We start from the raw sequence: 16,835 nt of genomic DNA, 5'->3' as shown, positions 1-16,835 counted from the left end.
TGAACAGAGGTCGGTTGAGTGGCTTTAGGTGTGGTTGGCAAGAAGAGGAAGGTAATGGAATGGTGTGGAGCAGTGTAGATGAAACAAATTGTCTTTGAATGTCACCAAAAACGAGAACTCTTTAACCTATGTTAACTGTGCTATTTTGAACCAATGAACAGCAGTGCAATTTGTGAAAGAAACTCGTGCATGGAAGTGGAATGAAGAAGTAATGATCAAGACCAAAGTGCATGGATGGATCTACGACTAAAGTAACTATTGCAGCTTGCATGGACGTGAAAAGAACTGCGTTTGGTTTTGGTGGTTGGTTCAGACTACACCCCAATCCCTAACAGAGATGGCAGTGAGGTCCTTTCAACCTTTTTCTGGAGCTCCAGTGTATTACAAACCTCCTATCAAATCTAAGCAGCTGAAAGCAAAGTAACCATAAGCTAATCCTACTCAATCACACGAAAACTAAATCAGCAGACTGTAAATTCGAATTGCATGTCAAAGTAAAGAAACAAAGTGCTGGAACGAAAGGCAAATAACATTACAACACAGAGGAGGTCTATTGCTCTCAGGTTGGGCCCTAACCTGAGAGCTATAGCTCCCTTAGAAACTCAGAATGAGATCAAAATCTGCTTGCCTTTATTCATAACCAAAAATCTGATGTCATGCCAAAACTGGCTTACAAAAAGAACCAACACCGAGCTGTAGCTCGTACTTCGAAATTACAATAGTAATGCAAAAGTTCAAAAAGCTCCTATCAAAGGCTACGGCCTCAGTTATTATGCAAAATGATAATCCAACAGGTTTCCTTGATTTGTGGAGCTCGGCTGTCCAACTGAAGGTTAAACTGCTGATCCTGTAGAACAGTTGTAACTGTTGTTCCTGTAGAACGGTTGGCTGCCTCTAAGCTCGGTGGGGAGATTGGTTGGAGCTCGGAGCTATGGTGGGAATCACGAGGAAGGTCCCCAAGACTGTGGACATCCTCTCCTAAAAACCAGCAGTGCCACCTTACTGTCTCCTTGTCTCCTTTTTCGTGGTCTTTGCTCCCTTTTAATGCCAAAAACCTGAAATCATCATGTATTAGTCACGTAGATAGAATGCCTACCCTTCTTCCTACAAACAACACGAATAAACCAAGAAATGAATGCATAAGCAATAAAAGATGAATGGTTTGAGCAAAGCAAGTAGGCCAAATGAGCCCAAATTGTACCAAAAATTGGGGCTCATCATCACCCCCCAGCTAAACTATTTGCTCATCCTTGAGCAACTTAGTCCAAATCTTCATCCTTCATTGCTTTCACTGCTTCCCTTACATCCCAAGGCTCTGTGGTAGTGTCCTCTCTGTTGATATGGAACCCTGCTTTCCTGTTCACTTCTTCCCATTGTTGACTGTCATCCTCCTCTGTATTGCCTTCAGTCAACCCTAGCAGCAGTGGTGGGCTGAGTTTAAGGCCAATCCAGCTGGCCTGGAGGCTTTGCATGGATTTCTTGTAAAGGTCAACCCTTGCCAAAGCTTCCCTCATCCGAATGGGGGTATGGTACTCTCGGATTTTCAAGCTGTGTGCCAAGGTACTCCATCTGCGTGCACATGCTTGGGCAGCACTTTCTCCTAACAACCTTTCCATGTCTTCAAAGTGAGCTATGGCTTGTGCCTGTTGGTCCATAAATATCAAGGAAGCTGAGGGATCAGTAGCCAACTGTTGGTGGGCTGAGATGAGTGCCACTGGATCCTCTGGTTCTACTCGAATGAACAGTGGCTCGCTCACTTCTCAGTTCATGACCGATTTTGCTTCAGCTGCTCTTTGATCCTCGTGGTTTAACCATGAAGCGAACGCCATCAATTGCATATCACCCAAGGCAATATTGGGATCCCAGGAGACTTCATTAGGCAAAGCCAAATTGTGGAGGTAAAACTCTGCTAATTTGGCTTTGTCTTCTGACGAACTAGTACTGCACAATTCAGAAAATTGTTGTGGGTTTTGGATATGTGAAATACCTCTTTGCGCCAAGGTGTTTATTTGGAATTGCAGCCATTGATATTTTAAGTACAATCCATAGGATTTTGCAGGTGGTCTGCACTGTATTGCCTCCATGGCCCAACTGGCCATGCAGGCCAATTGTGCTTCCTTTTGTTGCAGCTGTTCTTTTAGAGCTTGCACTTCAATTTTTGTTTGTTGTTCTGCTTCCTGTAGAAGTGTCATTGGCTCTTCAAGACCGGTGGTCAGCTCCTTTTTGCTTTGTTGTTCTTTTGTGATGTCTTTGGAGGATGTTCCTGCCCCTGCCCTTAGTTCCTGTAGCTGCAATCTCAGCTTCTGATTTTCTTCCTGTAGAAGCACACGTTGGCAATTAGCCACATGTTTAGCCATGGTGAATTCACTCCTGACCTCCTTGAGTTGCTCTTGTAAAGGGCCTATGTCCGCCACACCCTTTGATTTGGCGATCTGCATCCATGTGTGGGAACAGACTCTTTCTTCCTCTAGTGCAAAGAATAGAGGCACAGTAAATTTCTGCGGTATGATTTTGCCCGCCTCTAAAAAGGTGTAGTATGAACTCAGATTAGGCGAAGGGCTAGGTTCTGGTATATGTTCTCTTTCTATCTCTTCAGGCGGTTCTACCTCACCCTCCCTTGGTGGTGATGAGGGTCCTTCTCCTTCCCTCTTTTCCGTTTCCTGTAGCCGGGCCAGAGTGTCCTGTAGAACATTTTCAGCTTCCTGTAGCCGAGTTTTTTCAGTCAACAGGTCTAACCTTTCTTGCCACGTATTTTTCTTTGGACTCCCCTTCTCGTAGGTGACTGTGATCCTGGAGGGTGACTTTTCCTTGGGAGAAGCAGGTGTATCTTCGATGACAATCGGGCTGCTGGACTGAGGCTGTGGCTTGCCCGTCTTTATCCTAACACTTCTTCGAGCTTTAAAGTATAGAGGGGTCTCCCTCTTCCTCTTTTCTTTTGGCTTAGGTGGCGTGCTGAGGCCAGCTAATACAGCTGCTGCCTCCCGTGCCAGAATATCCACCTTTTTCTCTTTGGGTTTCACCTTTTCGGGGCTTCCTGTAGAAGCCCCTGTTTTGGTAATTTTCGGGCTTCCTGTAGAAGACCCTCTCTCTGTCTTCGGGCTTCCTGTAGAAGCCTGTTTCTGCTTTCCTGTAGACACAGGTGTCTCCACCTTTGCTTGCTTAGCTGTCTGAGTTTTGCTTTTTTCTTTGGTTGCAGGTGCTGATGAGGTACTTGGGCTGACGTGGACCACCTCAGCTTTGTCCATTCTGCTCTTCAACCTCATTTCTCTTGCTGACAAGATGGGTGTGCCACCTTTTTCTTTGTCATCCTTTTCCTCATGCTTCTTCTTTTGTTCTTTCTTCTGCACTGTGGTCGGGGTCTTCTGGCCTTTTTCTCTCTTTTCCTCGGCCACTGCTTCTTGTTCCTCACTGCTGGAAGAACCCGTTTCTTCGATCAACATTTTAATGTCTCCATCTCTTGTCAAATTCCGGAAGGATTCCCATGAGAGGGGAACCTTATATGAATGCAGCGCATCCTCCACAAGAAGCTTTATCAGCCCATGGTGGGCTATCTGATCTGGTATGCCCTCTTTTAGCTTTGTGGCACACTCCATTAGAGACTGCAATAGGAAATAAGGGATGCTCAGTTTTTGTTCTACAGGAAGATCAACCCGGTGCCTCAATTCAGTGAGCAACCGAAAGTGATATGCATACACGATGCTAAAACGGCCTTCACAAGTTATATATTTCATGATTTGCAAACTGACTTCATTCCATGGTGGCAACAGACTCGTTCTTCGCACCCCATTTTTGTCCTCCGAGAATTCCTCCTCAGGTGGAAAGAATTCTTTCTTGGCCTGCTGGCTCAATTTCCGTTCTTCCTTATCCCACGACAGACCCATAGGAAGTTCTGTAATCCGACTGATATACTGTGGGGTGAGCTTGAGGCTTAGGCCCCTGAAGCTTACTGTAGCCAGTGTTTTGGATTTCGGCCTTAAAGCTTGCAGAAATTCTTCGGCCACTTCATCATCGTAACCCTGCAATTTATCACAAAAAGATATCCATTGAACCCGTGTGAAGAGTTCTACCACCTCCTGGTTTTCCCTTAATTTGGTTGAATCAGTGGGTTCCCGTCTTATAAACCCACCCGGCATGATGAACACGGTTGTTTTAACTAAAGGTGGCAAGTGCGAAAGAGATTTGGTCTATTGAGACAGAGCATGCACATAATCCACAAAATTTATCCCTGCGGATCTCAACACAGTCTAATTACACTGACATCCTGTAGAACGACAGTATAGGCACAGCAAACAACAATTTCACCGATATCTATGACCAAACTGTGGACGATGATCCTGCCACCTTTGAAAACCAATTGCATGAAGAGTTTCAGGGTTACCTTTTTCTGCCACCTTTTTTACGTGGGGAACCCGCCTTCCTGTAGAACTGCGTCCCTGTAGAGACTGCGTTCCTGTAGAAACTGTGTTCCTGTAGGAGCAGTGCGCAAATTTCGGGGAGGACTGTAGTTGGCCTACGCTCGAGGTGTGCTTCACCGGCGTTTTGGTAGCCAAAAGCTCGGCGTATCAAAGTGCAGAAGAGATCAGAATAGGCACTCGAGTTTGAAGTGGTGGTTGATAAATGCATGCGCACAATCTAGCCGATTAGATTTTGAATCGGCGCAATCCGTGGCGCGGGGGGTGAGCTGTCCCCGCCGGACCGTTGGGCGACGTCATCCATCATTCGCCTGCGTATTCACTTGCTGCCGCATCCATTCCCACAGATCTGCCGCCGCCTCTTTCTGTTAAACTCATTGCTTCCGACGGGAGTGTTCTCACGTGCGTGTTGCTCATTCTCTTTGTCGTGGCCACCACCCAAACATCCAAATATACCATAACTAGCCGACGTGGCCAGTCGACTGGCCATACGGCCGCTCAACCATTCACTTTTACGCTGTGCAAACAATTCAAAGTAAAATTCATGCGATTTGATGGAAGGAAGGGTCGAGACACTTACCTGCGTGGCTGCACACGATTTTTCCAGTTTTGGGACGATGGTGAGTGGATCTACCTGCTGCATGCGAACTTACACAGACCCGGAGGCTCATGGTTACAGGCTACCGACGATGGAGTGGATGCTTTGGTTGCATGCACCCGCGTTTCATTGCAGATGGTGGTGCTGTGAATGGTATCCACTCTAGCAGGTTTAACTGTTACAGGATTCCCGCGGGGTGTCTCGTAACAGTTCTTTCTCCTTGGGTGCATGCTGCACGACGGAGGATCTGGCCTTTCGATCACGCTCCCGGAGCTTCTGATGCCTGTGGTATGATATCTCAGCACTTGTTTATCTTTGAAAATGGCTTTTCCCGCGAGAACTCATCGATCTGCCTTGCTGGTGCAGGGAACTTGGTTGCATGTCGACAAGGATGGTGGAGCAAGGTAACAGCAATGTGCAAGGGTGCCAACAGAGGCTTGCATGCGTCCAAACCGATCCTTAGTCGCTAGATCTCCTTTTAAAACGAATGCTGGGCCGTCCCAACCTTCTACAGGAAGTTTCCTGTAGAACACAGAGCTTCCTGTAGAAAGTTCGGGCTTCCTATAGAAAGTCTGCACTTTCCTGTAGAAAATCCGCGTCTTCCTGTAGAAAGACTGCATCTTCCTGTAGAAGATTCAAACCATGATAAAATTGCACATACCTTGAAAAAACATGGGTATCCTTGGAGGAGGTGCTGGTGAGGTCCCTTGACAACATGATAAGGACCCTTGGCTTTGAGTTGAGAGGCTTCCTCTCCTCCGTAGAACATCTGCAACTTGCATGCAATTTTACCATATTTTGCTTTTTGTTTTTTTTTTTGTTTTTTCCTCTTTTTTCTCTTTTTTTTTGAAAGATAACAGGGGCGCCTCAAAGAGGTTTTCACCCGTGCCATCTGCCCTGAGCGCCTCAGAGAGGTTTTCACTCAAGGATCTTTTTCAAACCTTTTCCTTTTTTTTTTTGAAAGACAATAGGGGCGCCTCAATGAGGTTTTCACCCCTACCACCTGCCTTGGGCGCCTCAGAGAGGTTTTCACCCAAGGATCTTTATTATTATTATTATTATTTTATTTTTTATTTTTTAAATCCTTCAGGGTATGCCCAAAGCATAGGCAGAACCCTTCTCTATGACCAATACAGATTTCTCCATAGTTTTGATGAACTCTTGTCTTGAGAGAGGTCTCCTGTAGATCTTCAATCGATGCCCATTGACAAGCATGGGAATGGCTTCCTCATCAATGGTTCGAATAAGGACAGATCCATTGTCATGGCATTTTTCCACTGCATATGGTCCTAGCCATCTGGTTCTCAGCTTCCCCTTGAAATCTTTGTATCTGAAGTCATACAACAAAGCCCAATCTCCCGGCTGAAATTGCTTGTCATGGAGATGTTGGTCATGCCACACCTTTCTCTGAAGTTGAACCACTTCTGAGTGAAGGAGGGCCTGCATTCGGTGCTCATCCAGGCCATTCAGCTGCAATAGCCTTTCTTGTTGTGCATGGCTGAGATCTAGGTCCAGCTGAGCTGCCATCCTCAAAGTGTTGTATTCAAACTCAATGGACAGCAAAGCTTTCTTCCCATAGACCAACTCATAAGGTGTGAAGCCGGTGGTGGTCTTCCAAGTGGTGTTGTAAGCCCATGTGGCTTCAACCAGGCGATCTGCCCAGTCCTTTCTGCTGCTGCTCACCACCTTAGTCAAGATCCCTTCTAATGCTCTATTGGTGACTTCCACCTGCCCATTTGCTTGAGGGTGATAAGGGGTGGAAGTCCTATGCTTGATCTTGTGATGAGCTAGTAGATCTTCAACCAGGTTGGAGGTGAACTGGCTCCCTTGATCGGTGACCAGCTCTCTTGGATAGCCAAACTTATAGAAGATGTTTTCTCTCAGGAACTCGGCCACCTTTTCTTCTGTTGCTGCTTTGATTGCTTTAGTCTCTGCCCACTTTGTCAAATAGTCAGTACACACAATGATGTAAGACCTTTGCCTCGAAGGAGGGTTGATTGGGCCCACAAAGTCCATGCCCCACTTCTCAAATGGCTCAAGAGTCACTTGAGGTTGGAGAGGCATCTCATCCCTTTGGGTCGGTTTCCCCATTCTTTGGCATTGGTCACACTGGCTGACATATCTTCTGACATCTTGATGAAGTGTGGGCCAATAGTAGCCTGCCTGCAGGATTTTGAAGGCAGTTCTTTTTGCTGCAAAATGTCCTCCACAAGGCCCATCATGACAAGTGAGGAGGATATCAAAGACTTCCTCCTCCCTTACACAACGCCTTAAGATCTGATCGGGGCCAAGCTTGAACAGATTGCCCCCGATCCAAGTAAATGAGGCACTTTTTCTGATGATTCTGCTCTTCTCTCTGGAAGATAGATGCGGAGGGAACTGTGCTGAAACAAGGTAGTTTGCTATATCAGCAAACCATGGAGAGAGTACTGAAATAGCAAACAGATGTTCATCGGGCATCTGGTCATCCACCGTTCCATCCTCATCTGTAGACAAATCCAATCTAGATAAAAAGTCAGCAACAACATTTTCTCTACCTGGTTTGTCAACAATGGTCAAATCAAACTGCTGCAATAGAAGTAACCATCTAATAATACGAGCATTCACATCTGGTTTATTCATTAAATATCTGATTGCAGCATGGTCAGTATGTACAAATGTTTGATAGCCAGTAATATAATGTCGGAACTTGTTCAGTGCATGGACCACAACCAAGAATTCTTTCTCGGTTACAGTGTAATTCAGCTCAGCTTTGGACAAGTTTTTGCTAACAAAGTAAATGGCATATGGAAGTTTTTGCTCAACCTGTCCTAAAGCTGCACCTATGGCTTTGTTCGAGGCATCAATGTGGATGTGGAAAGGTAGGGCCCAGTTTGGACCTCTCAAGATTGGTGCTGACACCAACTTGTCCTTTAATTCATTCAAACTCTTCTGACAATCATCAGTCCATTTAAACTCCACATCTTTTGCCAACAGGCCAAACAATGGCGAGGCTAGCTTGCTGAAATATTTAATGAATCTCCGGTAATACCCTGCTAATCCTAAGAAACTCCGAACATCCCTTACCTTTTGAGGAGGTGGAACCTTCTTGATGAGAGCAATTTTGTTAGGATCCACCTGCAATCCCTGGCAAGAAATGGTATGGCCTAGCACGGTCCCTTCAGTCATCAGGAATTCACATTTTTCAGGACTAAGGGACAAGTTCATCTCAATGAATTTGGTTAGGACTTTTCCCAGGTTGGACAATGCTTCCTGGAAGTTGGCCCCATAAGGAGTAAAGTCATCCATATAGATTTCTACTGCATCATGGCATCATGGACCAGCTCCGAGAAGATGCTCAAGACAGCTCTCTGGAAGGTAGCAGGAGCATTGCATAGCCCAAAGGGAAGGACTCGGTAGGCAAAGGTACCCCAAGGACAAGTGAAGGTGGTCTTATCTTGGTCTTCCGGGCTGATTTGGATTTGGTTGTACCCGCTAAACCCATCCAGGAAAGAGAAGAACTTCTTTCCTGCCAGTCCATCCAACACTTGATCTATGAAAGGTAGAGGGAAATGGTCTTTCTTGGTAGCTTTGTTCAATTCTCGGTAGTCCACACAGATTCTCCACTTCCCATTTTTCTTGGGAACCAACACTAGAGGGGACACCCATTCACTATCTGAGATGGGGTAGATGAATCCGGCATCCAACAGTTTTTGCAATTCTTCCTTGACAATGTCCTTAAGAGCTGGATTCATTCTCCTCTGGGGTTGCCTAATCGGTTTACAATCCTCTTTGATGTATATATGATGGGTACAGACCGAAGGATGGACTCCTTTCATTTCCTTATAGCTCCAAGCAAAAGCATCTAGGTGGTTGGCCAACAGACTACACAACTCCTTTTCCTGGGAAGGAGATAGGGAGGAGCTGATCTTCAATGCTTTCTCAGGGCCGAACTCCACATTCTTGATTCTAGAAGTAACAGGGTTGGTTGTACAAAGATCCACTAAGGTGCTAGCTTGGGCATCCTCCACCAATTTCTCTAAGGGTAGTGCACTGGAAGGTGGATTCTGGATCAAGGTCTCGATCAAGTCATCCTCGGTTGGGGGGTCTCTTCTAGTGGTATCTAAGGTGCACAGAGGTGCTGAGTACACCTCGTCTTCCTCTCCTTCTTCCAACCAGAGTGGTAAGTCATGCTCTAAGGAGGGTTGGGCAGGAGGGTATAGGACTAGCTGCTTGGACATGGGACCATTTTTGATGGTCATGTTTCCTGCACGACAACTTATGTAAGCATCTGCAGTAGCTAACCAAGGCCTTCCCAAAATGAGAGGATATCCAGTAAGCTTTGCCTTTGGTTGCAGAACCAGGAAGTCTGCAGGGTATTCCCAAGAGTCAATAGAGACCAAGACATCCTCCACAATCCCTTCGGAAGTCACGGTGGAGCGATCTGCTAATTGCAGTACTGTCGAGGTCTTCCTCAAGGAACCCTGAAGATTGAGTTTGACCATGGTATCCCTGGTCATCACATTAATGGCAGCCCCTAGATCAATCAAGGTGTGAGGTATGATGGTGCCATTGATGTGGACATCTACTACAGGACTTCCAGGATCTAGGTACTTTGGGCAGATGACTTGTCCTAGCATCAGGTCAGACAGTTGTCCTATGACATTAATGGTTGAAGCATCTTTCTTCCGCCTGCCTGGGTGTTTGAAGCACTTTTCCTTAACCAGTTTGTTGTATATTGGCACATCCTTGATGGCTTGGAGAAGTGGTATTTTTACACACAACTGCTTGAGCTCACCCAGAAGCTCATCCTCCTCTGGGTTGGGTTGTGTGGTGGCTGTTAGTCTCTCAGGAAATGGTGGAATAGCCTTTGGTTCACTTTCCTGTTTATCTTCCTCCTCCTCTGGGGGAGGAGGTTGGCGATCTGGTAGAGTCTTTCCAGATCGAAGATTGATCTCCTGGATCTCCACAACATAGGTAGGGCATGAGGTTTCCCCAGTGTATACCTGCTGGGCCTGTCTATTGTTGGGGTTCGGGTTCAGTTGAGCAGGCATTTGAGGTTGCCTTGGAGCAGCAGGAGGTAATGGCTGAGGTTGAACTGGTGGTGGAGGCAAGATGGCAGGAGGAGTGTTGTATTGGGGCCTCCACCCCGTCTGAGGTGCATTCCATTGAGGCTGTGGCTGGGCATGTGAATGATATGAATGAGAAGTAGGTTGAGTGGGGTACTGAGGTGGATAAGACCATGGAGGAGGCATGGACCATGAAGGATGAGCAGGGGGACCCCAGGAAGGCATAGGAGTTGATTGGTTGGGGCTGTAATAAGCTTGAGGTGCCCCTTGCATCCCCTGCTGATAAGGTCTAGATCCTTGTGGCCTCCTTTGGTTGAGGTAATAGAGAGGTTCAGTGGGAGCTTCTGTCCCTTGGTACATGGCTTTAAACCCAGGTAAGGTTGGACACTGATTTGTGGGATGGTCCTCCTCACAAACGAAACATACTTCAACCGAATGCAATGGGCATTCGTTCTTAGGGTGTCTCCTTGTGCACCTAGGGCAGAAGACATCCAAGGCTCTCTCAGCTTCTTCTTTCTTCTGCTGGATTCTGAAGGTGTCCAGCTGCATGGCAATGGTCTGTCTCACCTCACTCTTGAGATCTTCTAATTGATTTGCAAGCTCATGTTTGGAGAAAGGAACACTAGTTGAGAGGAGGTTTCCCCTACCTCGTTTCCTAGCTGCCCTGGAGTGGTTTCTAAACACAGTCTTGATGTCCTCATAAGGCAGTTGGTAAATGTCCCCCCCAGCTAACATGTGAAGGGTATCTAAGAGGTCTTCAGGGACTCCTCGGAGCAGGACCAACTTGAGGGATTCAGGGTCAAGTGTGCACCTGGCCCGCTTATAGCTAAGTTGGAACCTTTCCTCATAATCCTCTAAGGACTCATCATTTCCCATGGTCATCCGGAAGATTTCCCCCTTTGTTTCCTTGGACCTACAGTAATCCCGGTACTTGGTATTGAAAGCTTGCTGCATCTGAGCCCAAGTGGTGATACTATTCCCAGGTAAGCCCATGAACCAGCGTAATGCTGCATCCTTAAGAGTGGAAGGGAAAAGTTTCAGCCTTTGCTCATCTTCAGTATAGTCATAGGTTCTACAAAGGACAACAAACTCAAACAGGAAGGTATCAGGATCTTCGGTAGTCAGCCCATGGAAGTGAGGTAAGGCGGAGGGGCTAATGTTCTTCATTTTCATTTCTCCATTGGTCTCTCGGATGGGGAAGGCACCTTCTATTCTCTCATCTTCTCTTCTATTGTCAGCCATAGCTTCAGATGGAGTGGTCTCTAACTCTTCTTCTACTATAGGATCTTTGTATATCTCGGGATGTTCACCTATAGGTTCTTCTGGATCACTGTCACCAAAGAAGAGAGAAGGGTGACTTAGTGATGTGGTGGGGGTGTTGGGTAGGAATTTGCCTGATCTATCTCGGTTCCTACGAGGCATGAAATGGAAAAGACTTTCTTTTTCTTTTGATTGTTTTTGCTTTTTTTCCTTTTGGTACCTGCAAAACTGAAACAGATTGATCTACAACTAACTATGAAAGATGCAGAATTAAACTGAAAGCAGGAAAGAACTAATCTACTTTGCTCAAATGAAATTGCAAGAATGGAAATGCTAGTCTACGCTTGCAGAAAGGAAATGCTAATCTATGAAAGCAGGAAATGCTAATCTATGAAAGCAGGAAATGTCTATGCTACTTTTGCAGAATGGAAATGAAATAAACTACTTAGCAGAAGGCAAGAGTAAGAAAATAGAAGAAAAGCAACAATTACTAATACTCTGACGCTTCCCCGGCAACGGCGCCAAAAAGATGGTGGGCTCCAGTATTGTAGCAATAATGCTACAACTCCTGGAGCTTCCTATCTCTAATTTTATCAACCCGGTAGTTCGTACAAACTTGGAAGCGACGGTTCTGTATGCACGAGTACTAGCTCTTGTCGCAGCTGTCACTTGGTCAGCTGGCACAAGTCCGCTAGGGCTCAAGCCAACTTCTATATGCTCACAGAAGAAGCTTTATGAGTGATGGACGAAAGCTAACTCAAAGGAGGCTAATCTACTTGCAGAAAGAAACTGAAAGCCAACAAAGCATGAAAACCCTAGTAAACCCTAATTTGACTAGCTAGGCCCTTACAATGCAAAACTGTGAATGAAACTTCTACCAAGGATGCCATTACTTGCAGTGAGCTGAAATACATGCATCTAAGCTACTTGCATCTAAAAAGACATGTTTTTGTATTTTTTCATTAAGTGGTTGGATTTATTGTGATGATGCTTTTGATTAGGGTTTGACTGTGCAGGAGCGGTTCGAATGGAAGGAAAGCATGGGCAAGGTCAGGGGGGCTAGGAGAGGCCCTAGAGGATCTCTAGCATCAGTCCACAGAAGTCTACCACGTTCGGATGCTCAGCAACCGAGTTTGCAGGCTTCTACAGGAAGTCTGCAGGGGATCCTACAGGAAACTCAGGGGTTCTACAGGAAGTCTGTGAAATTCTACAGGATGTTCGACCATGGCAGTTTTGGGAGATGGTGAAGTGATGGAGTGGTATGGGAGGATAGGTGAGATGGAGATGGAACTGGTGATGGCTCAGGAGCAGAGAAGTCAGATGGAGAAAGAGTGCATGCAGTGGGTTGATGGCTGGAAGGATGGGATCAATGAAAGGTTAAGTAGATGGAGCTACGTGAGTAATGGAAGAGCTGGAAGGTAAACAAGCTGAACAGAGGTCGGTTGAGTGGCTTTAGGTGTGGTTGCAAGAAGAGGAAGGTAATGGAATGGTGTGGAGCAGTGTAGATGAAACAAATTGTCTTTGAATGTCACCAAAAACGAGAACTCTTTAACCTATGTTAACTGTGCTATTTTGAACCAATGAACAGCAGTGCAATTTGTGAAAGAAACTCGTGCATGGAAGTGGAATGAAGAAGTAATGATCAAGACCAAAGTGCATGGATGGATCTACGACTAAAGTAACTGTTGCAGCTTGCATGGACGTGAAAAGAACTGCGTTTGGTTTTGGTGGTTGGTTCAAACTACACCCCAATCCCTAACAGAGATGGCAGTGAGGTCCTTTCAACCTTTTTCTGGAGCTCCAGTGTATTACAAACCTCCTATCGAATCTAAGCAGCTGAAAGCAAAGTAACCATAAGCTAATCCTACTCAATCACACGAAAACTAAATCAACAGACTGTAAATTCGAATTGCATGTCAAAGTAAAGAAACAAAGTGCTGGAACGAAAGGCAAATAACATTACAACACATAGGAGGTCTATTGCTCTCAGGTTGGGCCCTAACCTGAGAGCTATAGCTCCCTTGGAAACTCAGAATGAGATCAAAATTTGCCTGCCTTTATTCATAACCAAAAATCTGATGTCATGCCAAAACTGGCTTACAAAAAGAACCAACACCGAGCTGTAGCTCGTACTTCGAAATTACAATAGTAATGCAAAAGTTCAAAAAGCTCCTATCAAAGGCTACGGCCTCAGTATTTATGCAAAATGATAATCCAACAGGTTTCCTTGATTTGTGGAGCTCGACTGTCCAACTGAAGGTTAAACTGCTGATCCTGTAGAACAGTTGTAACTGCTGTTCCTGTAGAACGGTTGGCTGCCTCTAAGCTCGGTGGGGAGATTGGTTGGAGCTCGGAGCTATGGTGGGAATCACGAGGAAGGTCCCCAAGACTGTGGACATCCTCTCCTAAAAACCAGCAGTGCCACCTTACTGTCTCCTTGTCTCCTTTTTCGTGGTCTTTGCTCCCTTTTAATGCCAAAAACCTGAAATCATCATGTATTAGTCACGTAGATAGAATGCCTACCCTTCTTCCTACAAACAACATGAATAAACCAAGAAATGAATGCATAAGCAATAAAGGATGAATGGTTTGAGCAAAGCAAGTAGGCCAAATGAGCCCAAATTGTACCAAAAATTGGGGCTCATCACAAGCAAGCCTTTGAGAGTATCAAAACTGCCTTAACCCAAGCCCCTGTCCTCACCAGTCCGCAATTTGACAAAGATTTCATCATATTTTCATTTGCATCTGAGCACACCATAGCTGCTGTCCTTTTGCAAAAGGATGATCAGGGAGCTGAAAAGCCAATTGCATTTTTCAGCCGAGCCTTAAGAGATGCACCTTTGAAATACCAAATCATGGAGAAGCAGGCCTATGCCCTTGTTAAAGCAATCAAAGATTTCCGAATTTACATTTTGTATTCACATGTGATTGCCTATGTCTCAAATGCTGTTGTAAAAGACATATTAACCTAAGAGGGGCTAGAAGGCAAAAGAGGCAAATGGATTGCTAACATCCTTGAGTATGACATAGAAATTAAACCAACCAAGCTCATAAAGGGACAAGGTTTAGCCAAACTGATGTCCGAAACAAACTTTCAAGCCTTAGACATCAACCAACTCGACAATGAACAAGAGCTGGCGACTCCACAAATCAGTGAAACCTTTTTGCAATCCCCATGGTATGCTGATATATGCTTTGTATTGTTAAACCTGTTTGCTCCCCCAAGATTGTCCAGAACCAAGAAAATATTTTTAAAAATGAAGGCTTCGAAGTTTTGTGTCATAGATGGTGCTTTATTTTGGAAAAATCATGAAGGTATATTGCTTAATTATTTAACTATGAATGAAACTAACAATGTCATGAAAGAATTCCATGCAGGGGACTGTGGAGGACATCTATATTGGAAGTCCACTGCTGATAAAATTTTAAGGGATGGTTTCTATTGGCCCTCTCTATTTGTAGATATAAAGAAGTTTGCTATCTCATGTCATAAATGCCAAATCTTTGAGGGCAAAAGAAAGCTGTTACCCTTACCCCTTAAGCCCATCTCAACCGAGAAACCTTTTCAACAATGGGGTCTTAATTTCATTGGAGAGATCCACCCCTCTTCCTTAGGCAAGCACAAATGGATTTTAACAGCCACCGACTATTTCACTAAATGGATTGAAGCCATCCCATGCAGACAGGCCAATGACTCCACAATTATCCAATTCCTTGAGTGCAATATCCTTTCTAGATTTGGCTGCCCTGAGAAGATCATCACTGACAACGCCGTTGCTTTCAAATCCAAAAAGATGATCAATTTTTGCCATAAATTTCACATTACCTTGGGCCACTCCACAGCCTATTACCCCCAAGGTAATGGTTTGGCCGAGTCATCTAACAAGAGCCTGATTAATATTATCAAGAAGGTCTTAGAAGAAAACAAGAAGAACTGGCATAAAAAGCTCACAAATGCCCTATGGGCAGACAGACTTTCAACAAAAAAATCCATTGGGATGAGCCCTTATGAGCTAGTGTATGGCATGGAGGCCACGTTTCCATCCTCCTTGGGCACTCCTATCATGAAAATGTTGCAAGAGATCCAAGCAGAACCAAATGATATTCAAATAAGAATCAATTAGACCATTCATCTTCAGCAAACCAGAGAGCAAGTTTATAACAGAGCTCAAATATTGCAAGAGAAACTCAAAAAGATGTTCGATAAAAGCTAAGGCTGAGGATTTCTACATTGGCGACAAAGTTCTAAGGTGGGACTCACGAAGAGAAGACAAGGGCAAACATGCAAAATTTGATTTTTTATGGAAAGGGCCATTTGTTATTTCTGCTGTTCAGGGAAATAACACATATTTCCTCAAGTCTGCAGAAGGCAGCACTGTTGAAGAAGGCCCTGTTAACGGTCGAATGCTAAAACATTACCATGATCCCTATTAAGGGGTACAATGCAGCTCTGTACATATCTCTTTGTACATTAATATTTATATATATTAGCACTTTGTTTTATTTTTTTTTAGCAGTCTGAGTGTTAGAGGAGCAGCAGCAAAGTTTGCTAAGACACAACCAGTGCAAGTACTCCATTCTTAAAGCCCTATCTCTGCATTAGTCTCAGCAAAACAGCAGGAGTAGCGCTGTCATATCACAGCAATTCATGATAAAAGAAAATTGGTTGCAGTTTGCAGTATCCAATCAAAAAGTATCAATAAGAGAGGAGCATTGTTTAGTTTCACATCAGCAACTGTTTCTAGACCAGAAGCTAAGGGAAATACATCAGTTTGGATCCAGGTTTGGTTCTATTTCAAAGGCAATGCTCAAGCAATATGGTATATAATAGCAAGCACGCAGAAGAAAGCAGGCAGTGCTATGTATTTCACAATATTTTAATGAAGGAGATGGCTGCTCCTATTTTAGAGTTTCACATTTTTAGCAGCCAGCACAAGGAAATTCTTCAGTCCACAGCAATAATAGAAGATCAAGGCAGTCTAACCTGTTGTTCTTGTCTTTTCACAAGGAGAAGCCATCCCCAAGTGGAGCCACTGTTAGCCTCCTGTTGCAACAGGTGTTCATCTTTCATGATTGACATTTTTACATGCCAAATATGTCATACTTTGCATGCTGCAATGCTCCATATTTCCTGAAAAGAGGCCAAAGAAGAGGCCATGAAAGTGTGCCAGTCTAAATGCCACTACTGTATCCCAATTTTGATGAGTTATCCATTTTTGAAGAAGTTTCTGTTAAGGGAAGTCCAAACAGCCTAATCTTGGTTTCCCTAGGTTTCAATTTCTTGTTTTAGAATATAGAGAGTCATTATCTGACCAAACAGTTCAATCTTGGCAGATTTATAGATAGGTAGAGAAACAAAGGAGCCCAACTGCTTAATCTGGGCCCTTGGAAGAAATAAGTATAGACTTAGATAGAGGAACAAAAAAAAAAAAAAAAAAGAGAAAAGGATAATCTGGGTCAGCAAGTCCAAGTGCACCTATGCAAAAACAAGAAAAAATGCTAGGTAAGTAGGCCGGG

The sequence above is a fragment of the Pinus tabuliformis genome, chromosome 9 (assembly GCF_031772625.1).
Source record: "Pinus tabuliformis cultivar Carrire ecotype Pingquan chromosome 9, CPIR1, whole genome shotgun sequence".
In the NCBI taxonomy this organism is placed as follows: Eukaryota; Viridiplantae; Streptophyta; class Pinopsida; order Pinales; family Pinaceae; genus Pinus; species Pinus tabuliformis.
Note: the sequence above shows the minus strand (reverse complement) of the source record.